Below are 25,110 nucleotides of genomic sequence, written 5' to 3'. Positions count from 1 at the left end.
GTGTCCCCCAGAAAAGACTTGTTAAGAGCCTGATCTCCAAATATGACCTTCTTGGGAAATAGGGTGATTGCAGATGTAATTAGTTAAGAAGAGCTCATACTGGAGTGGAGCACACCAATAATCCAAAACCACCCTTGTTCATGGAAGAGAAGGGACACATTTCTCAGTGGAGCTGCAGCTGCCTCCCAAGGCTGCAGCCCTGGCCCACCTGGATAGAGGGAGGCCCCCACAACTGCAGGGAAGGCACTGGCCATCATCTTGGGGGACAACCCCAGCCCAGTGAGTGAACTGGTGGTGGGGCTACTGCCATGCCCCTCCTACAAACAGACAGATGTGAGGGTGGAGCATCATGGTGGTCAACAGACTATCCAACAGGTTTTCTGCCTTGGTCACAACTATGCAGGCTTGAGCCAACTGGAATGTAAATTTAAAGCTGGTCCCTGCAAGTGGTTAGAGTGCCTATACACACACCAAATGGGCCTTCATCCCTGAAGTCCTGAATCACCCTGGACCCTCTTCCTCTCTTCACTTCTCACCCCAGGATTCTCAGTACAGTGTACAAGGGAAGTTGATGTTGTCCTCCCTCTGGACCCACCTGGAGTATTTAGTAGTATAAGGATTTTTGATGTTGGGTTCAAAGGGTGAGCAAGTGGCCTATGAAGTCAGTGTCCAGGAGTGTCTGTCTGTCTGTCTGTGGTACAGATTCACCCAAGACAATGATAGCCCAATATTTGGATAACAACTAAGGACTTGGCCATAACAGCCAAGGATTGGTGCAGGGTGCAGACCGCCCCTATCCAGCCACAATGGTGAACATCCATATATTAACAGGCAAAGGGAGAGCTCAGCTGCTCTCAGGGGCAGCATATTATTTGAGGAGATTCAGGGACTACCCCTTCAAAGGCACCACAATTACTTTGAGAGTCATTTCTATGGCCAGCTAAAAAAAAGAAGACAAGAGACACGGCACTTATGATGAGGGAAGCAGAGACTGGAATTTTGTGTCAGGCCAAGGAATGCAAAGAATCCTTTACAAGGACTAGAAACAAGAACAGACAAGGAACAGATTGTCCCTCAGATCCTCCAAAAAGGAACCAGACCTATCAACAATTTGATTTCAGACTTCTAGCTTCCAGAAATGTGGGAGAATAAATTTCTCTTCTTTTCAACTACCCAGTTTTTGGCAATTTGTTATAGTAACCCTAGAAACACAGTTGAAGCATCCCTAATCCAAAAATTCAAAATCTGAAATTCTACAAAATCTGAAACTTTTTGAATACCAATAGGATGCCACAAGTGGGAAATTCCACATCTGACCTCATGTGTTGGGTCACAGTGAAAATATAGATGCACAAAAAAATCAGCTCAAAATGGATCAAAGGCCTAGGAATTAGAACAGAACTATGCAACTCCTAGAAGAAAAGGTAGGGTCAACACTCCAATATATAGGTACAGGCAAAGACTTTCTCAATAGGACCTCTAAAGCTCAGGAAATGATACCAAGAGTTAATAAATGGGATGGCATCAAGTGAAAAAGCTTCTGCAAAGCAAAGGAAACAGGACTGGGAAGAAATACAGAATGGGAAAAAATAATCTCTGTTACCTACTCTTCTGATAGAGGAGTAATATCTAGAATATATAAAGAACTCAAAAAACTTTCAAAATAATCAAGTAATCCAATTAATAAATGGACAAATGAATTAGATACTTCTCAAAAGAAGAAATACAAATGACCAACAAATAAAAAATGTTAAACAGGGCTGGGGATGTGGCTCAAGTGGTAGCACGCTCACCTAGCATGCGTGAGGCACTGGGTTCAATTCTCAGCACCACATAAAAATAAAAAAATAAAGATAATATTAAAAAAGTAAAAGTTTAAAAAATGTTAAACATCATTTGCAATTAGGGAAGTGCAAATCAAAAATATATTGAGATTTCACCTTACCCCAGTCAGAATGGCAGGCATCAAGAATACAAATAATAATAACTGCTGGAAAGGATATGGAGGAAAAGGAACACTTTTACCACTTTTACACTGTTGGTGGAATTGTAAATTAGTACAACCACTACAGAAGTCTGTTTGAAGGTGCCTCAAAGACTAGATATGGAACCACCATATGACTTAGCTCTACCACGCCTCAGTATTTAGCCTAAAGAATTAAAGTTATACTACAGTGATACAGGCATACCCATGCAGCACAATTCGCAATAGCCAAACTATGAAATCAATGGATGAGTGGATTAAGAAAATGTGAGATCTCTCCCTCTCTCTCTCTCTCTCTCTCACACACACACACACACACACACACACACCACACACACACACAATGGAGTTTTATTCAGCCATAAATAAAAATGAAATTATGTCATTTACAGGAAAATGAATGGAACAAAGGAACATCATGTTAAGTGAAATAAGTCAAACCCAGAAGGTCAAGGGTCATATGTTTTCTCTCATATGTAAAAGCTAGAGAGGAAAAAGAAAAGAAAGGTATGTGTGGGGAGGGAATCTCATTAAAATCAAAAGGAGAGGGGCTGGGGTTATGGCTCAGTGGTGGAGCGCTCGCCTAGCATGCACAAGGCACCGGGTTTGATCCTCAGCACCACATAAATGTAAAATAAAGATATTGTGTCCATCTAAAGCTTAAGAATAAATATTTTTTAAAAATCAAAAGGAGATCAGTAGAGGAAAGGGTCCAAGGGGTAAGATGCGAGGAGGAAGAAGGGAAGTACCAGGAAGTGATATTGACCAAATTATATTGTTATATTGTGTGCATGAATGAACATGTAACAACAGATCCCATCATTATGTACATATATAATGCACCAATAAAAAGTGGGGAACAGAACAAAAAATGCAGGTGCACTAAATAGATTGTGTAAGGTACATAGGAAATATAAGTGAATTTTATGTTTAGACTTGGGTCCCATCCTCAAGATAGCTCATTAAGTATGTGCAGATATTAAAAAGAAATCCAAAATCTAAGACTTCTGGTCCCCAGCATTTCAGATAAGGGATACCCAAGTTGTATAATGGGTTTATAGGAAAAGGAAGAGAATGGAAATTACCTCTAGAATAAATCTTTCAAAACTAATGCCCAGGATATGCAAGATCCCTGTGCCTCCAGATACACTGAGATAACTCAGACACAGACCCTGCCCTCAAGGAGTTTCTAATTGAGCGGAAGCCTGAGCAGCTATGGTTTTTTTGATCCCTTGAACCTCCCCAGCAAGACTTATGAAGGCCTCCCTCTCTCAATCTTCTCTCCACTCCTCCCACCCCCACCAGACATATACGAAGCACCAAATATAAATAACAAATTGGTAGAGTCAATTTTGCTGAAGCCAAGAGACTTGTTACTCTGGACAAAGCAGACACTGATATTTTTATTTCACTTAAAATCAGCCTTAGAGCGCTGGGTATAGCCCAGTGGTAGAGCACTTGTGCTGCAGTCTGGCTAGGCACAAATCACGAGCCACTCAAGCAGGAACAGACTTTATTTCCTAACTCCCACAGCACTCCACGCACACTCCCTCCCGAACGCCACCCACGCGCTCCTCCAGGAACACCACACGCCAACCAAAACTCCCTCTCCCTGAACTTCCCCAACCAACGGAGAACTCCCCAGGCAATCCTCGAGAGAACTCCAAAGTAGCGGGCGCCCAGGTGGACAATAAAGGTCTAATATACAATTGAATCAATCCAGCATCATCTTAATGGCTCGCCTCTCAACCAATACTACTGGCAAAATGCCAGGGACCATTCCGACTCGGCTGTGGCTCTCAACACACTTGCTTAATGTGCCTGAGGCCCTGGGTTCACTACCCAGCACTGCAAAAACAAACAAACAAAAATTAGCCTTACATTTCTGGCCAATTTACACATCTGGATGTCTTCCTCTGTGTGTGCTAGGCCAGATAGAGAGAGCCAGTGCAGGGCTTGTGTGGCCATAGTTAGGGCTCCACAAACACTGTGACTCCTGATGTCAACTTAGGTTTCTCACACTCGTTCCTTACCTGGCTCAGTCCCCTCTCCCAGGAAGTCCATCTTAATTCTTTCAACTCCAAAGGGACAGTACTCCTTCCCAGCTCAAAGGCCACCTCTTCTAATGCCTACCATGTCCACTTCTCCAGAGCATTACATCTTACTGCATTACACCCACGAGTGAACTACTTGTACAAGCCCTTTTTCTAGCAAGACTCTGATTTTAAACACCAGAGCTTGGTGTTTCATAAGTGCTTGTATCAGTCAGCTTTTGCTGCATAATAAAACATTACAAAACTTAGAAGTAGCTTAAAACAACAAACACTGCTTTAGTTCCTGGTCTCATGTGTCAGCATTTTATTTTATTGATTTTTTAAAAAAGTAAATGACAGCAGAATGCATTTGGGTCAGCATTTTAGGCTGGGATTAGCTGGGTGGTTCTAGTCACAGCTGGACTCCCATATGCATCTGTGACCAGTTGCCAGGCAGCCAGCAGCCTCTGTTTCTGGGGGTGGTTAGCTGTCAGCTGAGGCAAGTGGGCCACCTGTCTCTCATCTACCAGCAGGCCAGCCCAGGATTGCTCAAATGGAACTGCAAGGTCCCAGGAACGAGAGTGGACTTGGGCACATCCTCTCAAGCTGTAGGCTCAAGACGGACACTTCTTCACTTTCACAGTTATGTCAACCACACAGATGTAAGTCAGGTTCAAGTTGAGGAAAGAGACTTCCATCTCCTGATAGGAAGAAAGGAGAGTCACATTGCAAACATTGTGAGTACACAGATGAGGGGAGAATTGATCTGATTTTTCAATCTACACCAGGGCTCAATAAATACCTCTGCAATGCCTAGATCACAATGCGTACTTGGTAAGTATTTATCAATAGTGCTAAGATTTTTAATCACATCAGTTACTGACTCTGTTTAATGCAGTCAATTAATGAGATTTTTATCTCTCACTGCCAGGGAGGGACTAGAAATTGCAAGCCATTCATTTCCATCTTCAGTTTCAGAATAGCAAAAACAAGCGGGTCACAAAGGTAGATTGTGCAAGGGAAGCCCCACCCAGACTTCTCAGTGAAAAAAAAAAAAAAAAAACTCAACAGGCTTCAAGCAGGTTCCTCTGAAGAGATCCAGAACATCTTTGAAGGTCCGAAATCCTTAGAGACCTTGTCCAAGATTGGCCACCTGAGTCAGAAACCATACACTTTCACCTGTAAACAGAAAGGGACTCAAATGCTTATTAGGCCTTGGACATAGCCCTGATTGGTACTGGAAAGCCTTGTGAATTTTCCAATTGCACAAAGAAACCTCTTGTGCAATTACAAAGTTGTTATATAACTGCTCCCTGAAGGGTCTGCCCTGCACTTAACAGCATAAATTTTCAATCCTAGGGGCTGGGATTGTGGTTCAATGGTAGAGCGCTCGCCTAGCATGGGCAGGACCCGGGTTCCATCCTCAGCAAAATAAAGGCATTGTGTTGTGTCCATCTACACCTAAAAAAATAAATATTTTTAAAAAATTTCAATTCTAGGGTACTTATGAAAGGGGCACCACTCTGCAGACTAAGCTCAGCTTCTGTGACTGAAGACCCTGATGGGGACCACTTCCCATTAGACAGTTTCTAGAAGCAATCTCAAGGCCTATTATGGGTTGATTAGTATCTCTCTCTCTCTCTCTCTCTCTCTCTCTCTCACACACACACACACACACACACAGCTATGTTGGAGTCTTAAAGCCCAGTATCTTGGGATGTAACTTCATTTGAAGATACACTCTTTAAAGATATAATCAAGGGCTGGGGATGGGGCTCAGTGGCAGAACGCTTGCCTTGCACATGTGAGGCACGGGGTTCGATCCTCAGCACCACATAAAAATAAATAAACAAAATAAAGATACTGTGTCCATGTATAACTAAAGAAAAAAATATTTTTTAAAAAGATATAATCAAGTTAAAATTGAGGTCATTGGTATGGGCTCTAATCCAATATGACTGGGGTTCTTATAAAAAGGGAAAATCTGTATGCAGACACACACACAGGGGGACGACAAAGTGAACAGACACAGAGAGAAGATGGCCACACCTAAGCCAAGAAGAGAGGTCCAGAAATATTCTTCATTCACAGCCCTCAGAAGAAATCAACCCTGCTGACCCCTTGATTTTGGATTTCTAGCCTCCAGAAATGTGAGACAATGTATTCCTGTTGCTCAGCCACCCAATTTATAAAAGACCTAGTAGACAAATACAAAGCTTTACATTTCCCCTTCTATTCCTTCTCCACATGTAGGCCCTCATCTATCAGCTTTTTTTTTTTTTTTGTACTGGAGATTGAACCCAGAGGTGCTTGAACTCTGAGCCACATCCCCAACACTTTTTTTGGGGGGTGGGGGGTGGGGTTCTGGAGATTGGGCACTCTACCACTGAGCCACATCCCCAGCCCTATTTTATACTTTATTTAGAGACAGGGTCTCACTGAGTTGCTTAGGGCCTCACTAAGTTTCTGAGGCTGACTTTGAACTCGGGATTCTTCTGCCTCAGCCTCCTGAGCCGCTGGGATTACAGGCATGCACCACTGCACCAGGCTCATCTCTCAACTCTTAAGGGAAAAGATGGAAGCAAAATATGAAGACATGTGCGAGTCAGACCCTCCATGTATCCCCCTGTCCCTGTGTCCTCCATCTGGGCCCACATCTCTGTCTGCAGTTCAGTTACCAACAGCAGGAACTCAGGTCATTTCAAGTTTCTGCCATTCTGTGACTGAAAAGCAGTTCACCCAGTCACTCTTCTACAGGATTCGCCCTGGTGAGAGGGACCCAGCAGAAGCCAGGTACTGCAGGGTTTGCAGAAGCAGGCAGTGCCCTCAAGGTGCTTGCATGCTACTGTGGGAAGCAAGAGTCACACAGAAGTGACTGTGAACAAGCATCTCTCAGGCTTTAGCCCTGCCACCTTCCTGAGTTTTGCTATATCTGAGCCCCACCCAGTGGTGAACTTGAGTCACTCACTCAGGCTCCAGGATCTTGCTCATTCTGCACATTTTCTCCCAGCTCTGTGTTCATGTTCAGTGCCCTGTTGGGTACTACTTCCCAGATTTGGGTCTTCATGGACCAGTAGAATTTTTTTTGGGGGGGCGGGGGTTTACCAGGAATTGAACTCAGGGACACCCAAACACTGAGCCACATCCCCAGTCCTATTTTGTATTTTATTTAGAGACAGGGTCTCACTGAGTTGCTTAGCACCTCACTTTTGCTGAGGCTGGCTTTGAACTTGCAATCCTCCTATCTCAGCTCCAGGAGGGTAGGATTACAGGCATGCACCACTGCGCCTGGTGTTGATTTTTTTTTTAATAAATATTTTTTAGTTGTAGTTGAACACAATAGTTTTATTTTATTTATTTTTATATGGTGCTGAGGATCAAACCCAGTGCCTCACGCATGCTAGGTGAGCGCTCTACCTCTTGAGCCACAACCCCAGCCCCCTGAGTGTGCATTTTTTTCCAGCCACTATGTTAGGTGTTACAGAGTTTAGGAAAAAAATTGCTGCTTTCCTGAAAGTTTTGTTTGTTTGTTTAGTACCAAGGATTGTTGAACCAGGGGCACTTTACTACTGAGTTACATCCCCAGCCCTTTAGTTTTTTATCTTGAGGCAGGGTCTCACTGAATTGCAGAGGTTGGCCCTGAAGTTTCAATCCTCCTGCTTCAACCTCCTGAATGGCTAGAAATACAGGACTTCACCACCAAGCCTGGCCTGAAGCTTTTAATTTGAAAGTAGAGACAGATGTTAAAGGAACATACAAATACATGTTCATTATTACAGTTTGTGAAAAGTGTCTTGCAGAAAAGTACAGGAAGAGAAAATAAAAGGGAGGGCTGATTTAGATTGTGTGGTTGGGGAGGCCTCTTTATGGAAAGTGCATCCAGCAGAGGCCTAAAGAGAGAGCCTGAGGGCTGGGGCTGGGGCTCAGTGGCAGAGCGCTTGCCTAGCACATGTGAGGCACTGGGTTCAATCCTTAGCATAACATAAAATAAAGGCATGCTGTCCATCTACAGCTACAAAAAATTTAAAAAGAGAGAGCGAGCCTGAGTGAACCAGAATAAGAGAAGAAGAAGAGGGTCCCAAGCAGAGGAAGGAGCAGATCAGAGCCCCAGAGCTGCAAAGCGCTGGTCTTTGCGAGGAACCGACAGAACCTTAGGCTGGTGGTCAGAGAAGGAGAGGGAACGCCAGAGACAGAGGGGTGACCAGGGGTCAGGCTGTGCTGGTCCTGGTCATCTGGTATGTCTTAATGCAACTGGAAATCAGAGAGGCTTTTGAACAGAGCCATGAAGAGATCGGGTTTGTATTTGAAGTTTCCTCTATCTGCAATGAGGAGAAGAGTTAGTGGGGTCCAGGAAGAACAATGAGGAGACCCCGTCTTCCAAGGAAGAGGTGATAGCAACAGCACACAGAAGATGCAGGAGAGCAGGAGGAAGAATCACTAGAGCTGGGCAATGGTTTGGATTTGGGGAAACCACCTGGCTTCTGGCTCAAGACATTATGGGATGGTGCCACAGAAAGGAACAGGTTTGGAGAATGGAGTGATCAGGCATGGAGACATTCATGATGTGTTTGAGGTCAGACTGACACATCCAGGCGGGGGTGTCCATAACAATGTCAATGCCCACCTCCCGAGTTACCCTGAGTGAGCCAGGCTGTGTCCACACTTTATACACATTTTCTTACTCCAGCCACAACACCACCCAAGGAAGGCATCATTTGTGCTGTCTCCATTGTAGGGATGTGAAAACTTGAGCACAGAGGCTAAAGGCCTTGCCTGAAATCCTGAGGCTTGTACATGGCAGAGTTGAGGTTCAAGTCCATCGACTATACTCCAGCCACAGTGGTGCCAGGTAGGCTGAGCTCCCCCAGGGAGCAACTCAGTACCATGCAGCACCCCCAAATTACCACATCTCCTCCCACAAAGCCCTCAGGAAGGCCCAGGCCCAGCATGCTTGTCCCAGCCTGTCTATAATGGACCTGTCACATTAGTCCCAGCCTGATGAGTCACATTTGAAAAAAAAAAAAAGGACAATTTAAAATTATGTTAAATAATATCCCCACCACCACCAACTACAAAAATGCTATTTGCAGTGTGCAGAAAGTGGCAAAACATTAAAAAAGGCAATGGGGAAACTCACTTGTGATCCTACCTTCCAAAGGTAACTACCAGCCCATTATCATTTAGATGACTGTCGTTTTGGTTATATATTTCTATACTTTTTCATGAAAACTATCATTATATACATATGGCTTAAAAACCTGTTGGTTTATTTCCACAGGAAGAATTCCTAGCAGTGGAATCAGAGTTCAGTAGCAGTTAGGTCAAAGAACAAGCCTTTAGGGAGGTACTAGTGTCACCCTTGTTACAAAATTTAAGGAGGCACTCCCTTTTCAGTGCCAACCCTATTCCTTGAAGAAGCCTGAAAGTAAGTTCCTCCTTAAGTCTGGCACCCATTGCTTTGTTTGCCTCACTCTAACCCCACCCCCAGCTTCTGGGTCCTAGTGAGAAACTAAGATCCAGAGGTGGGTCTGCCACGTGACTTGGAAATGAAGCTCTTGTGAAATGTGCCTGGTTGGGGCTGGGGTTGTAGCTCAATGGCTGAGTACTGGCCTCACATGAGGCACTGGGTCCGATCCTCAGCGCCACATACAAAAATATATAAATAAAACAAAAATATTGTATCCATCTACAACTAAAAAAATAAAAAGATGTGTCTGGGTGGAGAGGACAACTATGTCTGCAAGTACTCATGGGATACCTGCTTTGTATATCACTTTGTATACCGATTAGTACAGTTAAGCTGCTATAACAAAGACCCCCACAACACTGGGCAGTTTAAATGGAATAGTTTATTTTTTTTTCCCTCAGGAAACAAGTGATCCAGGGGAGGTTGACAGCACTGCTCTGAAATGGAGACAGTTATTCTGTCATTTTTTAAAAATGTTTATTTATTTATTTTTTAGTTGTAGTTGCATACAATACCTTTATTTATATGTGGTGCTGAGGATTGAACCCAGGGCCCCGCACATGCCAGGTGAGCGCTCTACCACTGAGGCACGACTTCAGCCCCTATTCTGTCATTTTTAACATGGCCCTGCCTCTCTGGGTCCAAGGAGGCAGGTGAGTTATTACACCAGTTCTGAGCTGGCAGGACCAGAGGAAGCCACTTTGCCTTGAAGGAGATGACCCAGATGCTGCACACATTACTTTATTATATCTCCAAGTCTGAATTTAGCCATATGACCACACCTAGCCACAAGTGAGGCTGAGAAATTAGTCTATGGTGGTCAAGTACCCAGCTAAAACCTATAGATTTTATTACTGAAATGAAGAAGGTGAAATGGATACTAAGAGGAAATTAGCAGTCTCTACAAAAGGAGGGATTTGAGATAGAGGTTCCTGCAATTCAGCAGGTGAGGACCAAGCCAAAGAAATAAACATTATTTTTCATATTCGGGCTACTGAGACCCGTGGGTATATAGACATAAATACAGACCATGTGTCCCCTCTCTAATTATGAGCTACTTGAGAGAAAGGCTGAGACTGACACTGACGTATCTGCTACAAAGCACAGGGATGCAGATCCCCTACATGCTTAGGAAGTGTTTATTGATCAACTGTTTAGTCACCAACAGGCTAGGAAATCATAAATTCATTCATCTTCTTCAGTCTTTTTTGTAGACCAGTCTTTCTGTCCCTGACTTACCAGGATATCAGTAGGTGCTCTTGGTTGCTAGTCCAATATCCACCCTTCTCTTTTTCCTTACCACTACATCCTCTTTTTTTTTTTGGTACCAGAGATTGGACCCAGGGGTGCTTAACCACTGAGCCACATCCCCACCCCTTTTTTATTTTTATTTAGAGACAGCTCTCACTAAGTTGCTTAGGGCCTCACTAAGTTGCTGAGTTTGGCTTTGAACAGGTGATCCTCCTGCCTCAGCCTCCTGAGATGCTGGGATTACAGGCGCACACCATCACGCCCGACTGCTCCTCATCTTCGTAGGACAGCAGTATGCCAGCCAAGCACTCACTTTCCCTGCCTCTCTTCTGTGTCATGATCTGTTAACTTTTGCTAGTTTGCTACAGCTGCCAAAACAAAGGACTCCAAACAGCATAGGTTAAGCAATAGAAATGTACTGTTTCACAGTTTGGGAGGCCAGAAACCTGAAATCAAAGTATTAGCTGGATGAGATCCTTCTGAGTATGTGAGGGAAGTACCTGTTCTGGGTGTCTGTCCTTGGTTTGTGCATGGCCATCTTCTCCTAGTGCCTGTGGACGCCACCTTCCTGCTGTGCAGGCTGCTAGTGTCTGGATTTCCACATTTTATAAAGACCACTCATGTTGGGTTAGAACCCACCCTAATGCCCTCTTTTTAACTCGATTGCCACTGTTAAGAACTGTCTCCAAATAAAGTCACGTTCTCAGTTGGGACTCCAACATATCTTTTGTAGGGTAGAGGACAGGGAGGGGGAGGAGCAGGATATAACTCCACCTGTAACGCCACTGAAATAAAACCAGAAATCAGTTGGGGATTTCTGGGCAAGTGTTTACATTGCTGATAAAACAGATGACTCTCCTCCTGCCTTTTGATAGTACAACGTCTGCCACCATCCCCTGGTCACGAGAGAGGAGTCCCTACCAGCTGCAGTAACCAGACATTTTGTTCTGTGGCTTTGTTTTCCAGACATTGAAGGGGAGTTTGCTATCACCCGTAACTGAGGGCCTTCCTAACTGTCCCAGCAGCTCCTTAGACTGTCTTTAGTTCCTCTATGTGTGTTAGAGGATGTTCGGAACCTTATATAACCTTAAGAATTTTCTACAGGGGGGCTGGGGTTGTGGCTCAGCAGCAGAGCGCTTGCCTAGCACGTGAGAGGCCCTGGTTCAATCCTCTGCACCACACGAAAATAAATAAATACAATAAAGGTATTGTGTCCAACTAAAAAATAAATATTTTTTTTAAAAAGAATTTTCTACTGTGTGTGTGTGTGTGTGTGTATGTGTCACACACACACTGGGGATTGAACCCAAGGATGCTCTACCACTGAGCTACACTCCCAGCCATTTAATTTTTTTTTTTTTTTTCAATTTTGAGACAGGTTTTGCTAAGTTGCCTAGGGTAGCCTTGAATTTGTGATCCTCCTGCCTCAGCGTCTCCATCTATTCCTCTATCTTCTGATATCTTATTCTAAAAGTCAAGCAGAGGCCGGAGCAGTAGCTCATGCCTGCAACTCCAGCAGCTCAGCTGGCTGAGGCAGGAGGATGGAGAGTTTGATGTCAGCCTTGGCAATTCAGTGAGACCCTGTCTCAAAATAAGAAATAAAAAGGCTGGGGATGTGGCTCAGCGGTAAGCCACCCCTGAGTTCAATCCCCAGTACTACTAATACTAATAGTAATAATAATAAAGGTCAGAAAAACAGAATTGTAACCCCAGAAACTAGGAAGATAGAAGCAAGAGGATAACAAGTTTGAGGCCAACCTCAGCAATTTAGTGAGATCCTATCTCAAAAACAGAGGGCTGGGGTTGTGGCTCAGTGAAAGAGCACTTGCCTAGCACATGCAAGGCCCTGGGTTCAATCCTCAGCACCACATAAAAACAAAAAAAAATAAAATAAAGGTATTGTGTCCAACTACAATTAAAAAAAAAAAAAAAAAAAAAAAAATATATATATATATATATATACATATATATATATATATATATATGAAGCAGGGTTTATTTAAAAGGGGGTAACATAGGCCTCTCCCAAGGGAGAAGGGGGCCATAGCTGGTAACATGGTATCCCCCCAAAATAAATATTTTAAAAAAATAGAAAGGTCTGGGGATGTAGATCAGTGGCAGAATGCTTCTGTGTTCAATCCCCAGTACCACCAAATAGTAAATAAACGTGCAAATAAATATCAGGCAAACTGACAGAGTATTGGAAAGGCAAAGGCACACATGCTTTTTACCTAAATGCCTGCAAAGGCTGGGCTTTGAAGAGACAGAGGATGCTGGGCACGGTGGCGCACACCTGTAATCCTAGCAACTCGGGAGGCTGAGGCAGGAGGCTCAGGAGTTCAAAGCCAGCCTCAGCAATTTATCAAAGCCCTGAACAACTCGGTGAGACCCTGTCTCAAATAAAAAAATAAAAAGGGTTAGGGAGGGGGCTCAGTGGTCAAGCACCCTGGATTTAATCTCCTGGTACTAAAAAAAAAAAAAAAAAAAAAGACACAGAATGGAGATGGAATGAGCCTCTGAGAGAGCTCAAGACCTGAACCGAGGAATTATAGGAACAGGACAAGGGAGTGGAGAGAGAGGCAGACAGCAGGTAGTCAGAGTATTTCTCACCGAAGGATGAGTCATATAGGGGAAGCTCAAGAAAGTCCCAAGGAAAATTTCTCTGCTACCTAAATATGATAATTAAAAAAAAATCACAGGGTAAATGAAAACTGGAGAATATCTAGGTCAGGTATAACAAATTCATATGTTTCCAGGACCCAGGTGGTTACATAGAGTAAAGCAGGCAGGTGAAGACTGGAGAATGGTCCCTCTGATGGGGCAGCTGTAAACCAGCTCCAAATATTGCTGCTGTGCTGTGGCCTAGAATGGCTAAACCTGACTTTTTAAAATGCTAGAAATATATCTTTTATATTAGAATATCCAGGGCCGCCCCTGCTTTTTTTGGTACTGGGGATTGAACACAGGGGTGCTTTACCACTGAGTTACATCCTCAATCTTTGAGACAAGATCTTACTTAGGGCTTAGTTGCTTACTAAGTTGCTGAGGCTAAGTCTGAGGGCTGAGGCTGGTCTTGAACTTGCAATTCTCTTGCCTCAGCCTCAGGAGTTTCTGGGATTACAGCTATGCACCACTGCGCCTGGCTGGAATACCCAGATTTTTGTTTTTGTTTTTTTTTAACGTTGACAACCCATCAATCAATTTTGAACAATTCAGATGGGCCAAACAAAATGCATCTGTGAGCTGGATGTGGTCACCAAAGTGCCATCTCTGGTCCAGCCCCATCTCATAACAAAGCAGTGTTCCACACTTCAGTGTCTCACACAAGCCTGCCCCAGCCCTTCCCAAAAACCATCCATAACAGAGACTTCACTAGAAATCTGCTATACCCTGCTCTCCTAGACAAGGGTCCACTTCTCTGCTGCAACTTTAGAAAGGGCACTGGGCATCCATTGATCTTTTCTCTTTTGTATGTTTATAAAAAAAAAAAAGCCATATAGAAATAATAAATACTCATAGTTCTTCGGGCTGTCCATATGAGAGTAAGAAGCAGAAATGAGAGCAGAGCAGGAGACAGCAGGCTCCATTTAATGGACACACCACATGATGTGCTTGAGAGACACCCTGTCAGGGGTTCAGCAAGGAATCTGGGCTGTACCCACAGATGTCAGAGGCAGCCAGCAAGGAACAAAGAGGCAAGACCTGGCTAACAGCAACACTCTGTGTGGGGCAGCTGGGTGGCAGATGGTGGCTAAAGACTGAAAAAGAGATGCCAGGAAGGAATGAAGAGAAACAGAAGGGACCAGGGTCCAGAAATGCAAGGGAGGAGAAAGAATTTTTAAAAAAATAATTGCCGGGCATGATGGCTCACACCTGCAATCCCAACTACTCAGGAGCCTGAGGCAGGAGGATTGCCAGTTCCAGCCCAGCCGGGGCAACTTAGCAAGACTCTGTCTTCAATTTTTCTTTTTTATCTTACAAAATGTTGGGTGTGTAGCTCAGTTGGAGAGCACTTACTTAGCATGCACAGGGCCCTGGGTTCCATCCCTAGCATTGAAAAAGAAAAAAGTCAGACAGGGACTAAAAAGTGTCTATTGAATGTGACATCAAAGTAGTTTGTGTGCAACGAATGGCTGAGCAGAGGCCCAGGACAACAGTGGTAGCTAGAAGGGCCTGAGGGCCTGGAGAGGGCCTGGAGAGGGCCTGGACGTGGGCCAGTTCAAACTGACGGCAGCAAACCAGGGGGAACAAAGTTCATTGGAGAAACGCAGAACAGGGGCCCAGGAACACTGGAGCCCCTCGGGTTTCTTTTTTATAGAACAAAATAGAGCTTTTTGAATAATTCCCTGCCTTAGATCTCCTCAGACTGCCTTAGCAAAATCAGACTGCGCCAGGCACAGTGGCGCAGGCCTATAATCCCAGCTAGTTGGGAGGCTAAGGCAGGAGGATTGCAAATTCAAGGTCCGCCTGGGTAGTATAGGGGAAAGCTATATCAAAAAAAAGAAAGAAAGAAAGAAGAAGAAGAAAGAAAGAAAAAGAGAAAAAAATCCCACATACTGAGTGGCATCGACAACAGAAGTTTATTTTCTCACTGTTCTGGAGGCTAGAAGGCCAACCTCAAGGTGCTGTATGACTGGGTTCCTGGCGAGGGCCATCTTCCCAGTTGCAGATGGCTGCCTTCTGGCTGTGTCCTCACATGGAGGGGAGAACTCTAACATCCCCATGTTCTTATTAAGGCAGCGGCCCTATCAGAAGAGGCTCCACCCTATGAATGCTGTTTTAACTGCAATCATCTCCCTGTAGGCCCCACCTGCAAACACAACCACCTTGGGGGCGGGTGAGGACTTCACCATAATAATTTTTTTATATATCTTTGTTTATTCATTTATTTTTATGTGGTGCTGAGGATCGAACCCAGTGCCTCACACATACGAGGCAAGCGCTCTACCACTGAGCTACAACCCCAGCCCACCATAAGAATTTTGAGGAACTGGGTTCAATCCTCAGCACCACATAAAAATAAATTAATAACAAAATAAGTGTTGGTGAGGATGTGGGGGAAAAGGCATAGTCTTACACTGCTGGTGGGACTGCAAATTGGTGCAACCAATCTGGAAAGCAGTATGGAGATTCCTTAGAAAACTTGGAATGGAACCACCATTTGACCCAGCTGTCCCACTCCTTGGTCTATAAAATCAGCATATGACAGGGACACAGGTACATCAATGTTTATAGAAGCACAATTCACAATAGCTAAACTGTGGAGCCAACCTAGATGCCCTTCAATAGATGAATGGATAAAGAAACTATGGTATATATACACAATGGACTATTACTGGGCATTAAAAGAAAATAAAATCATGGCATTTGCAGGTAAATGGATGCAGTTGGAGAATATCATGCTAAGTGAAGTAAGTCAATCCCAAAAAACAAAGGCCGAATGTTTTCTCTGATAAGTGGATGCTGATCCATAATGGGGATGGGGGGAGCAGAGGAGGAATGGAAGAACTCTAGATAGGGCAAAGGGGAGGGAGGGGATGGGAGGGAGCATGGGGGTAGGTAAGACGGTGGAATGAGATGGATATCATCACCCTAAGTACATGTATGAGGACATGAATGGTGTGACTGTAATTTGTGTAGAACCAGAGACATGAAAAATTGTGCTCTATATGTGTACTATGAATTGAAATGCATTCTGCTGTCATGTTTAACTAATTAGAATGAATGAATGAATAAATAAATAATAAATTTAAAAAATATAGGTATTGTATTCATCTACAAATAAAAATATTTAAAAAAAAATTTTTTTTGAAGAATTTTGAGGGAACACCATTCAGTGTCCAGCACTCCACGTGTTCACCTCTATGTCTGTGTGTCACCAGACCGTGCTGGTCCTTATTCAAGATTCAAAGAGGATCAGGATGCCCTGGAAGAGGGGCTGGCGACATGGCCCAACTTCACAGCCAGTCATCACTACCCCAGGACTCAGCAGCGTGGAGGAATGAATAGCCTCACCCAAATCCTGCGGAGGCCGTGGTGCAAGGAGTTGTCCCAGGCAGGCGGACCGGATGGCTAGGTGGGAGCTCCTCCAGGTCTGCTCTGGTCCCTGCCCACACTGGGAGCGAGGGCCATACTCAGAGGTGAGCACATGGTTTGGAATAAATTAGTTGATGGATAGATGGAAGCCAGGCAGCTTGTCCAATAACAGATTCAATCTTCCTTTCTGATCCTAACTGTGCCTACCCAATCACCACAAAAGGATTCCCACTGGAAGCCCTGGACTCCGCCCAAGAGAGGCCAGGGCTCCCGGGGCAGAGGACCTCTTGCCTCAACTTGGCCAGCAAGGCCTTTGGCTCACGGGCTCTGTACACAGTGTCCCCTGCCTTGGGGCTGGGCCGTGCAGGGCGTGGCTCACCACTCACTGTTTGGATGACTGCATTTCCATTTCAAAAGTGCTCTCTGGAGTTGGATCTCAAACTCTCAAGTTCAGCACATTCCACCAGACGTGGTGTGACCTTAAGAGTACTGCCCACGATGATGTTCCTGTTCCTTTCACCCTGCAGCCAGGAGCAACATAGGGGGAGTTGTACCCACAGAGAATCTTCCGCTAAATACCAAGATGGAGAGGAAGAAAGACAGGAAGGATAGGTGTTGAAGTGTAGTAAGCAGGCAGATAATAAACTGGTTTCAACAGAGCACCTTGTTATGCCCAAGTAGCTTGAAGCAAGCTATCCTTAATTTTATTTTTTATTTTGGTACCAGGGGTTGAACTCAGGGGCACTCAACCACTGAGCCAGCCTTATTTTGTATTTTATTTAGAGACAGTGTCTCACTGAGTTGCTTAGTGCCTCGATATTGCTGAGGCTAGCTTTGAACTCCTGATCCTCCTGTCTCAGCCTCCCCAGCCACTGGGATTACAGGCGTGCCCACGGCGACCAACCGGCCTTAATTGTCTGAAGTCTAAAATGACAGACAAGAGACCCCTCCAACAAGGCCTCCAAAGGAGTAAATACTGAGACCAAAGCATGGCCCTCTCATGAAATAGCTGGACAGACGGCCATCCCCCCTGTCCCCTCCAGCCCTGATGGACTCTGGCACCTTCTTGGATTCCGTTTGATGCCTGATCACTGTCCCCATCAGCCAAATCTTGGCTGGGCCTGACATTTAATCCTCAGAAAAGCACTCTTAAATAAAGGATTGCTCCTCCTACTTTTCAGGCAACAGGCCCAGAGTTCCTGATCATAGAGCAAGCTGGCAGTACAGCCAGCATTTGAACCAAAGCATGTCAAAACCTGTGCATGGTGAACTGTTCCCAGCAACCACGAAAGACTGGAGAAACTTCTGGAGGACACTTTGGACAAGCTAGCTTCTCTGAGGCGGTTTCCTCATCTGTGTAATAGGCATGATAATTCTTACCATGTGTGGGCTGTTGAGGTATTAAAGATCTCTAACAGGCATCTAGCATAGCACCTGACCCAGCCTTGATGCTTACAAATGTTATCTATTATTATGTATTATTATCACTTTCTCAACAGTCTGTTTCTTATATTTCAAGAGCTCAGGAAATGATACTGCTGAACTCATTGGACTTCAGCAGATGTGATGATAAAGGGTGGGCACCTGAGGGATAGCTGGTACTCTTTAGGAATGCCAGAGAACGGTGCTTGCAGGAGAGAGTCCACAGGACCAACCAGAGCTCTTGGCCCAGCTCCCCCAGCTCCTGGCTGCATGATCCAGGAGAAGTGGGTGACCTCCTTTGAGCCTCAGTTTCTCATCTGCAAATTGTAGATAAGGATAACAAGCACCCTGCTCCCATCACAGGCTGTGGCTCAGCTGAGATAATGGTTGTGAAAGTGCTTTGTAAAGTGGAAAAATGTTATCCGGATGTAAGGAACCATTATCCTCATGGTGATACAGATCTCATATGGGTGGTTGCATTGCCAAGGGTGGGGACCAGCCTCCCTCGGACCCTGGGAAAGACAGCACCAGAGGGAACAGGCAGCAGGCGAATGTAGGTGAGTTACAAGGATGAGCTTGGGGAAACTAAGGTGGCAAAATACCAGGATGGATGACTACAGGCAGGGTACCCCTGGTTAGGATAGCAGGTCACTTCAAATTTTTGAAACTCTAGGTATATTGATAAATTTTAAAAATTCCAAGACAGGGTTGCCCGTATGCAGTATATTTTGCATTTTCCACACTGGCAATACATCAGGTATGGCTCTAGAGGGTCCTCTGGTTGTGGGGTCATAATTACTCAGCAGTTCCCAGTTGCCAACTATTTAGATAACCTCATTTAGAGAGAATATCTAACCTGAGATCACTAGAGGCTCTGTTAGTCTCCCATGGTAGGCTATAGGGGAGATGACAAAAGTATGTCTTTCCTCTAAATTCTCATCTGATAAGCAGTCTTTGGTATATCCATAAATGGAATACTACCCAGCCATAAAAAAACCACACTACTGATAGAAGCTGCGTATATGTGAGTGAAGAAGCCAGACATAAAATAACATATGCAATATGGTTCCATTTCTATAAAGTTTTAGGACAAATAAAACTAATCAAAAATGAGAGAAAAGCTGGGTGCAGTGGTGCATGCCTATAATCCCAGTGGCTCAGGAGACTGAGTCAGGAGAATGGCGAGTTCAAAGCCAGCCTCAGCAACTTTATGAGGCCCTAAGTTACCCAGTGAGTCCTGTCTCTAAATACAATATAAAAGTAAAAGGGCTGGGGATGGGGTTCAGTGGTTAAGTGCCCCTGGGTTCAATCCCTCCTAACAAAACAAAACAAATGAGAGAAAGCAGATCATTGATTACCTGAGGCTGGAGCTTGGGGTTGGGGTTGGGGGTTGCTGACTGTAGAGGAGCACAAACAATTTTGGGGTATGATGAAAATGTTCCGTATCTTGGTTGTGGCAGTGTTCCCAAGGGTGTAAACTTTATCAAAATGCATCCACCCATACACTTGAAAGGCGTAGTGCATGTGAAGTACACCACGAGCCAGATGATCCACACAAATTTGCCGCAGTCTGGCTGGGCACAATCAGGAGCCACTTGTCAAAAGAAACTAACTTTATTTTTAGAACCACACACCAAACAAAACAGCTCCTCAGGAAAAATCCTCAGAGCCTCAACTGCCACCACCGGCTTTTTTCAAGCCTCTCTCTCCCCCCCAAGCTTCTTCTCCCTGTGGAAACACATAAACAGACCCCCGACTCCAGACAATCACTGGGTCAGGACCTTGGTTAATCTCTCTGGAATCCAAATCGGCTGCTGGTCCTTGTTCGTTTTTTGATAATGGAGTACCCTCTATGGTGGTTTGAGAACGGCATTCATTAGCCCAATGTCTCCCTCTACGGCATCGTGGGCAAATACCTGGTATTCTACTCCTTGGATACCTAGTTTTGTTAAACCCTCCTCCAATGGGGCAATTCCTTTTAAAATGTCCTGTTTGTTCACAATTGTAGCATGTTCTTGGCCTGGCATCTAAAGCCTGTTTTACTGCAGCTGCCACAATTTGCCCTTGTTCATTAATGTCTCTGGCATCTAAAGCCTGTTTTACTGCAGCTGCCACGACTTGCTCTTGTTCATTAATGTCTCTACATAATTTAATATATGTGTTTAAATCTTCATGTTTCCATGGTCTAATGATATCTCTGCACCAACGATTCGCTTGCTCATAAGCCAGGTGTTTTAGTAATGGCATTGCTTGTTCTGTATTCCCAAAAACTCTGGTAGCTGTTTGAATAAGCCTATCTACAAATTCAGCATAAGGTTCATTAGCTCCTTGTATTACCTTAGATAATTGACCTTGTAAACCTCCATGTCCTTGTAAAGTCTTCCATGCCTTAATTGCATCTGCAGCAATTTGTGCGTATACGCCAGGATCATATGCAATTTGTTGCTGCTGATCCTCATAAGGTCCCTTTCCTAACAACATATCTAGATTTCTCTGAGGATAACCAGCTGCTGCATTTCGCCTATTTGGTGGCCCGTACGGGGCCGAAGGGGCCCCAGCAAACTTCCAGCTGCCAGCAATCCAGCTGCCGGCTGATGATTGGCTCACAGCGGCCCCAGCAACATCTAGCTGATTGGCTCCTCAGCCCCAGCAACATCTAGCTGATTGGCTCCTCTGCGGTGATGCTCATTGGACTGTTTCCCTGCCCTTTCAGACCACGGAGCTGCTCATTGGGGGACTTTTTGGCTCTGCCCACGTGACCCAGCCAATCGGCCTCAAGAGCAGGAGGTTTGTGGGAGGTGGAGAAGAAGCTTGGGGGGGGAGAGAGAGGCTTGAAAAAAGCCGGTGGTGGCAGTTGAGGCTCTGAGGATTTTTCCTGAGGAGCTGTTTTGTTTGGTGTGTGGTTCTAAAAATAAAGTTAGTTTCTTTTGACAAGTGGCTCCTGATTGTGCCCAGCCAGACTGCGGCACAAATTCACGTCTGAATGGGAAACCTGAAAAGCTACGGCCCTTCCCCACGCCCCCAACACTCTGCTTGGGACTGAGTCTAGTTTCTCTTTCTCAGCTTCCAAAGAGGTTTTTGTTTTGTTTTTGCAGTGCTGAGGATTAAAACAGGGGCCTTGCAAATGCTAGGCAAGCCCTCCACCCCTGAGCCACACCCCCAGCTCCCAAACTGACTATTAAATAGGGGTGGTGTTGAAACATATTTCCCAAAGTTCCTCCAGCTAAGGACAGTCACCAAGAAAGTTAAAACATATTCTCTGGCTAGTACAGTCTAGCGAAATCTACACACGTAGTCACCTGGCCTTTGTTTCTGTGAATTGTAACTACTCCTGAAGGGACACAGGAGACACAATCTAGTAGCTGCTCCTCTCCAGTTTGATCAAAGTGCATAAAATTCACTTTTCTTTTTTACATTGATCCCTTATTTCTTATGTGGGTGAGTGGATGGGTGGGCATATAATCCTGCCAGTGGGGACCCAGGCAGCTCCCTGGTTGGGCTGCCAGTACCAGTGTGAGTTAAGCAGAAAAGTTGGGGCGTAGGGGTGATCAGCAGGGCCTGGCACACAGTAGATGCTCATTAAGTACTTGCTGAGTTCATGGGCAGTAAAAGCAAAGACAGAGGACAGCTGCAGGCCAAATCCGGCCACGGCCACTTGTTTTTGTAAATGAAGTATGACTGGACTCACCTCATTTGTTTGTATATTGTCTATGTCCGCTTTTGCCCTGCAACGACAAAATGAATAGCTGTGACAGAGACCATGTGACTCGGAAAGCCTAAAACAATTACCCTGTGACCATTTATACAAAATGTTTGCTGACCTCTGAGGTGAGGCAAGGAGGGGATGCTTTTAGGAATTAATCCCAGAGCCAGGCATGGTAGTTACACATCTGTAATACTAGCGGGTCAGGAGGCTGAGGCAGGAGGGTCGCAAGTTGGGAGGCCAGCCTCAGCAACTTAGTGAGGCCCTAAGCAACTCAGCGAGACCCTGTTTCTAAATGAAAAATACAAACTAAAAAAAAAGGCTGGAGATGTGGCTTAATGGTTAAGGGCTCCTGGGTTCAATCCCCGGTACCAAAAAATTATAAAAGTAAAAAATTAATCACGGAGGCTAGGAGGAAGGAAAGTAGAAGAGGTGAGAAAGATGGTGGAGTGAATTCCATTGTCCAGCTTAAAGAAAAAAAAAAAATTCCTAGATTTTTTTTTTTTCCTCCAGTGCTGGGGCTTGAACCCAGAGGCTTATGCTTGCTGGTCAGGCGCTCATTCAGCCACTGAGCTACCCCTACCTTTCCTGGTGGATACACAGGTCAGTGGACTCGATACCGCTCTTACTGCCTTCTGGTTCCCTCTTTCTTCCTCACAAGGTGCAGGCTGGGAAGCTCAACAATATTTTCCCATGATCCCTTATAGCCAGTGCTTTGAGTTACACCAATGAGATGTCCTCCCACAGGACTTGCATTCAGAACTGAGTTGAGTGGCTGAGAGGTAGTGTTGCTCCAGGCATCTGCCTGCTGATGAGGATGCAGCAGACTTTGTGAGGCTTTGATCCCCATCTCTGAGTTTAGGCTGTGTTGGGGCAGAGCTGCTGTCTGTCCCCAGTCTCCTGATTGCATATGGCTCAGACTCCAAACTTCCCAAGAAGTCTCTCTACAATGTTGTAAAGGTCACTCCTGGAGGCCCAGCCTGGAGCCCCTTTTCTCTAAGTTCTTTTAAGCACCTACTTTTGTCTTCTCTGAATGTCTTTTTTGCTATTGCAACCCACTCCTGCCCACTCCACTATTTAAAAACATGGAATATGTTGTTTAAGTGAAACAAAGATTAAACAAAGTGTTTATGTCTTCTCTCCCATTAAACCTCTCTGAAATGAGAGTAGACAATTTTTTTAGGTACTGGGGACTGAATTCAGGGGCACTTAACCACTGAGCCACACTCCCAGCCGTTTTTTATATTTTATTTTAGAGACAGGGTCTCACTGAGTTGTTTAACACCTCACTAAGTTGCTGAGGCTGGCTTTGAACTAGCAATTCCCCTGCCTCAGCCTCCCAAGCCACTGGGATTACAGGTATGTGCTACCATGCCCAATTTCCTCTTTTATTTTTTTTAAGCATTTATTTTTTAGTTGTAGTTGAACACAATACCTTTATTTTGTTTATTTATTTTTTTAATGTGGTGCTGAGGATTGAACCCAGGGCCTCGCACATGCTAGGCAAGTGCTCTACCCCTGAGCCACAACCCCAGCCCCCCAGCATCCTCTTTTAATCCTCTTTTTCTTTTTAAAATTTATTTACTACTAATTATTATTATTAATATTATTATTATTATTAGTAGTAGTAGTAGTAGTAGTACCAGGGATTGAACCCAGGAGTGCTCAACCATTGAGCCACATCCCCAACCTTTTTATTTAGAAACAGGGTCTTGCTGAGTTGCCTAGGGCCTCTCTTAGTTGCTGAGGCTGGCTTCGAACTCACAATCCTCCTGCCTCTGCCTCCAGAGACACTGGGATGCACCACTGCGCCCAGCTTTAGTTTATTTTTATTGGTGCATTAAAATTATACGTAATAGCCAGGCACGGTGGCACACACCTGTAATCCTAGCAGCTTGGGAGGCTGAGACAGGAGAATCATGAGTTCAAAGCTAGCCTCAGCAACTGCAAGGCACTAAGCAACTCAGTGAGACCCTGTCTCTAAATAAAATACAAAGTAGGGCTGGGGATGTGGCTCAGTGGTCGAGTGCCCCTGAGTTCAATCTCTGGTACCCCCCCAAAAAAATCATACATAACATGTGAACTCATTATACCATATTTGTAGGTGAGCATAACATAATTTGATCAATCTCATTCCCCAGTGATGAACTTTTAAAAGGTAAAAACCCTTAAGGACTAAGAAGCCAGGAAAGGGTATGGCAGTGCCTGAGGAGGGCAACACAATTTTGGAAGCTAGAAAGTGGAGACAAATGACAAGAGACGAGGCTGACTGGAAAATGTGAAGAAGCAGTTAATAAGAAAAAGGCCACTTGGTATCCAGGACTCCAGGAAGGCTCAGCCTTCGGAGAGTCCTGGTACTTCTGTTATGGGGGGAGCGGGGTTTAGAGATGGAGCTGGGAAAAAAAAAAAAGAACCGATTTGATATCACTGAAAGGAGCATCTGGACCGCCCCCCCCCACCAGCACCCCTCCACCATTCTATATGGATGAGGACCTCCTCTGTGCCCCTGGGGGATGAGGGGCTTGTCTTCTCTAGAGGCTGAACAACAGGCACAGTCCAGCAGGACTCTGAGACACATCCCAGCTGTGACCTGAGGAAGTTGTACTGAAAACAGAGTCATGAGAAGTCTGCATTGGGAAGCCCATATTCGGAATGGAGAGAGGGGTCCCTGCTCCCTCTCAGCTCCAGCTTGGCCCTTAGATATCTGGTACTCAGACTTACATGCCCTGGCAGGAAATCAAGGATGCTCTGGGGAACAATGACAATCAAAAGACAAAACATCTACAGATACTGGCATTGGGGGCTCCCCTAGTTAAATGGCTGGCCAAGACCCAACTACCCTACAGAGGACCCTACCCTGAGACAAACCTTCTTTTTTTGAGGGGGTGGGGTACCAGGGATTGAACCAAGGGGCATTTAATCACATCCTCAGCCCTTTTTTGTATTTTATTTAGAGACAGGGTCTCACTGAGTTGCTTAGGGCCTCATTAAGTTACTGAGGCTGGCTTTAATCCTTCTGCCTCAGCCTCCCAAGCCATTGGGAATACAGGCATGCGACACCGTGCCCAGTGAGAAAAGCCTTCTTATCCTGTGCTCACTCAGATCCCCACGGAATGGGAGGAGAATTTGCAACTCATATATTTGATGAAGTTCTGGTGTTCTGAATACATAAATTGCTCTTAAAATTTAATAATAAGTCCAATAACCAATTTTA

At 44.9% G+C, this 25,110-nt stretch overlaps 1 protein-coding gene across 4 annotated transcripts in view; it reads right to left on the bottom strand.

Moving 5' to 3' along the window:
* Positions 1 to 25,110, bottom strand: part of Lrrc20 (leucine rich repeat containing 20) — a 101,537-nt gene that overhangs the window by 73,432 nt on the left and 2,995 nt on the right. For 3 of the 4 annotated variants that reach the window (XM_071611201.1, XM_071611203.1, XM_071611205.1), the window contains one exon: positions 21,882 to 21,918. The exons of the other annotated variant lie outside the window; for it this stretch is intronic. The gene's annotated coding sequence lies outside the window, so the exon portion shown is untranslated. The remainder of the gene's footprint in view (positions 1 to 21,881; positions 21,919 to 25,110) is intronic. 4 annotated transcript variants of the gene reach the window in all.

The sequence above is a fragment of the Marmota flaviventris genome, chromosome 4, assembly GCF_047511675.1.
Source record: "Marmota flaviventris isolate mMarFla1 chromosome 4, mMarFla1.hap1, whole genome shotgun sequence".
NCBI classification, from domain to species: domain Eukaryota; kingdom Metazoa; phylum Chordata; class Mammalia; order Rodentia; family Sciuridae; genus Marmota; species Marmota flaviventris.
The sequence above is the reverse complement of the archived record's forward strand: the minus strand, read 5'-3'. Positions and strand labels throughout refer to the sequence as shown.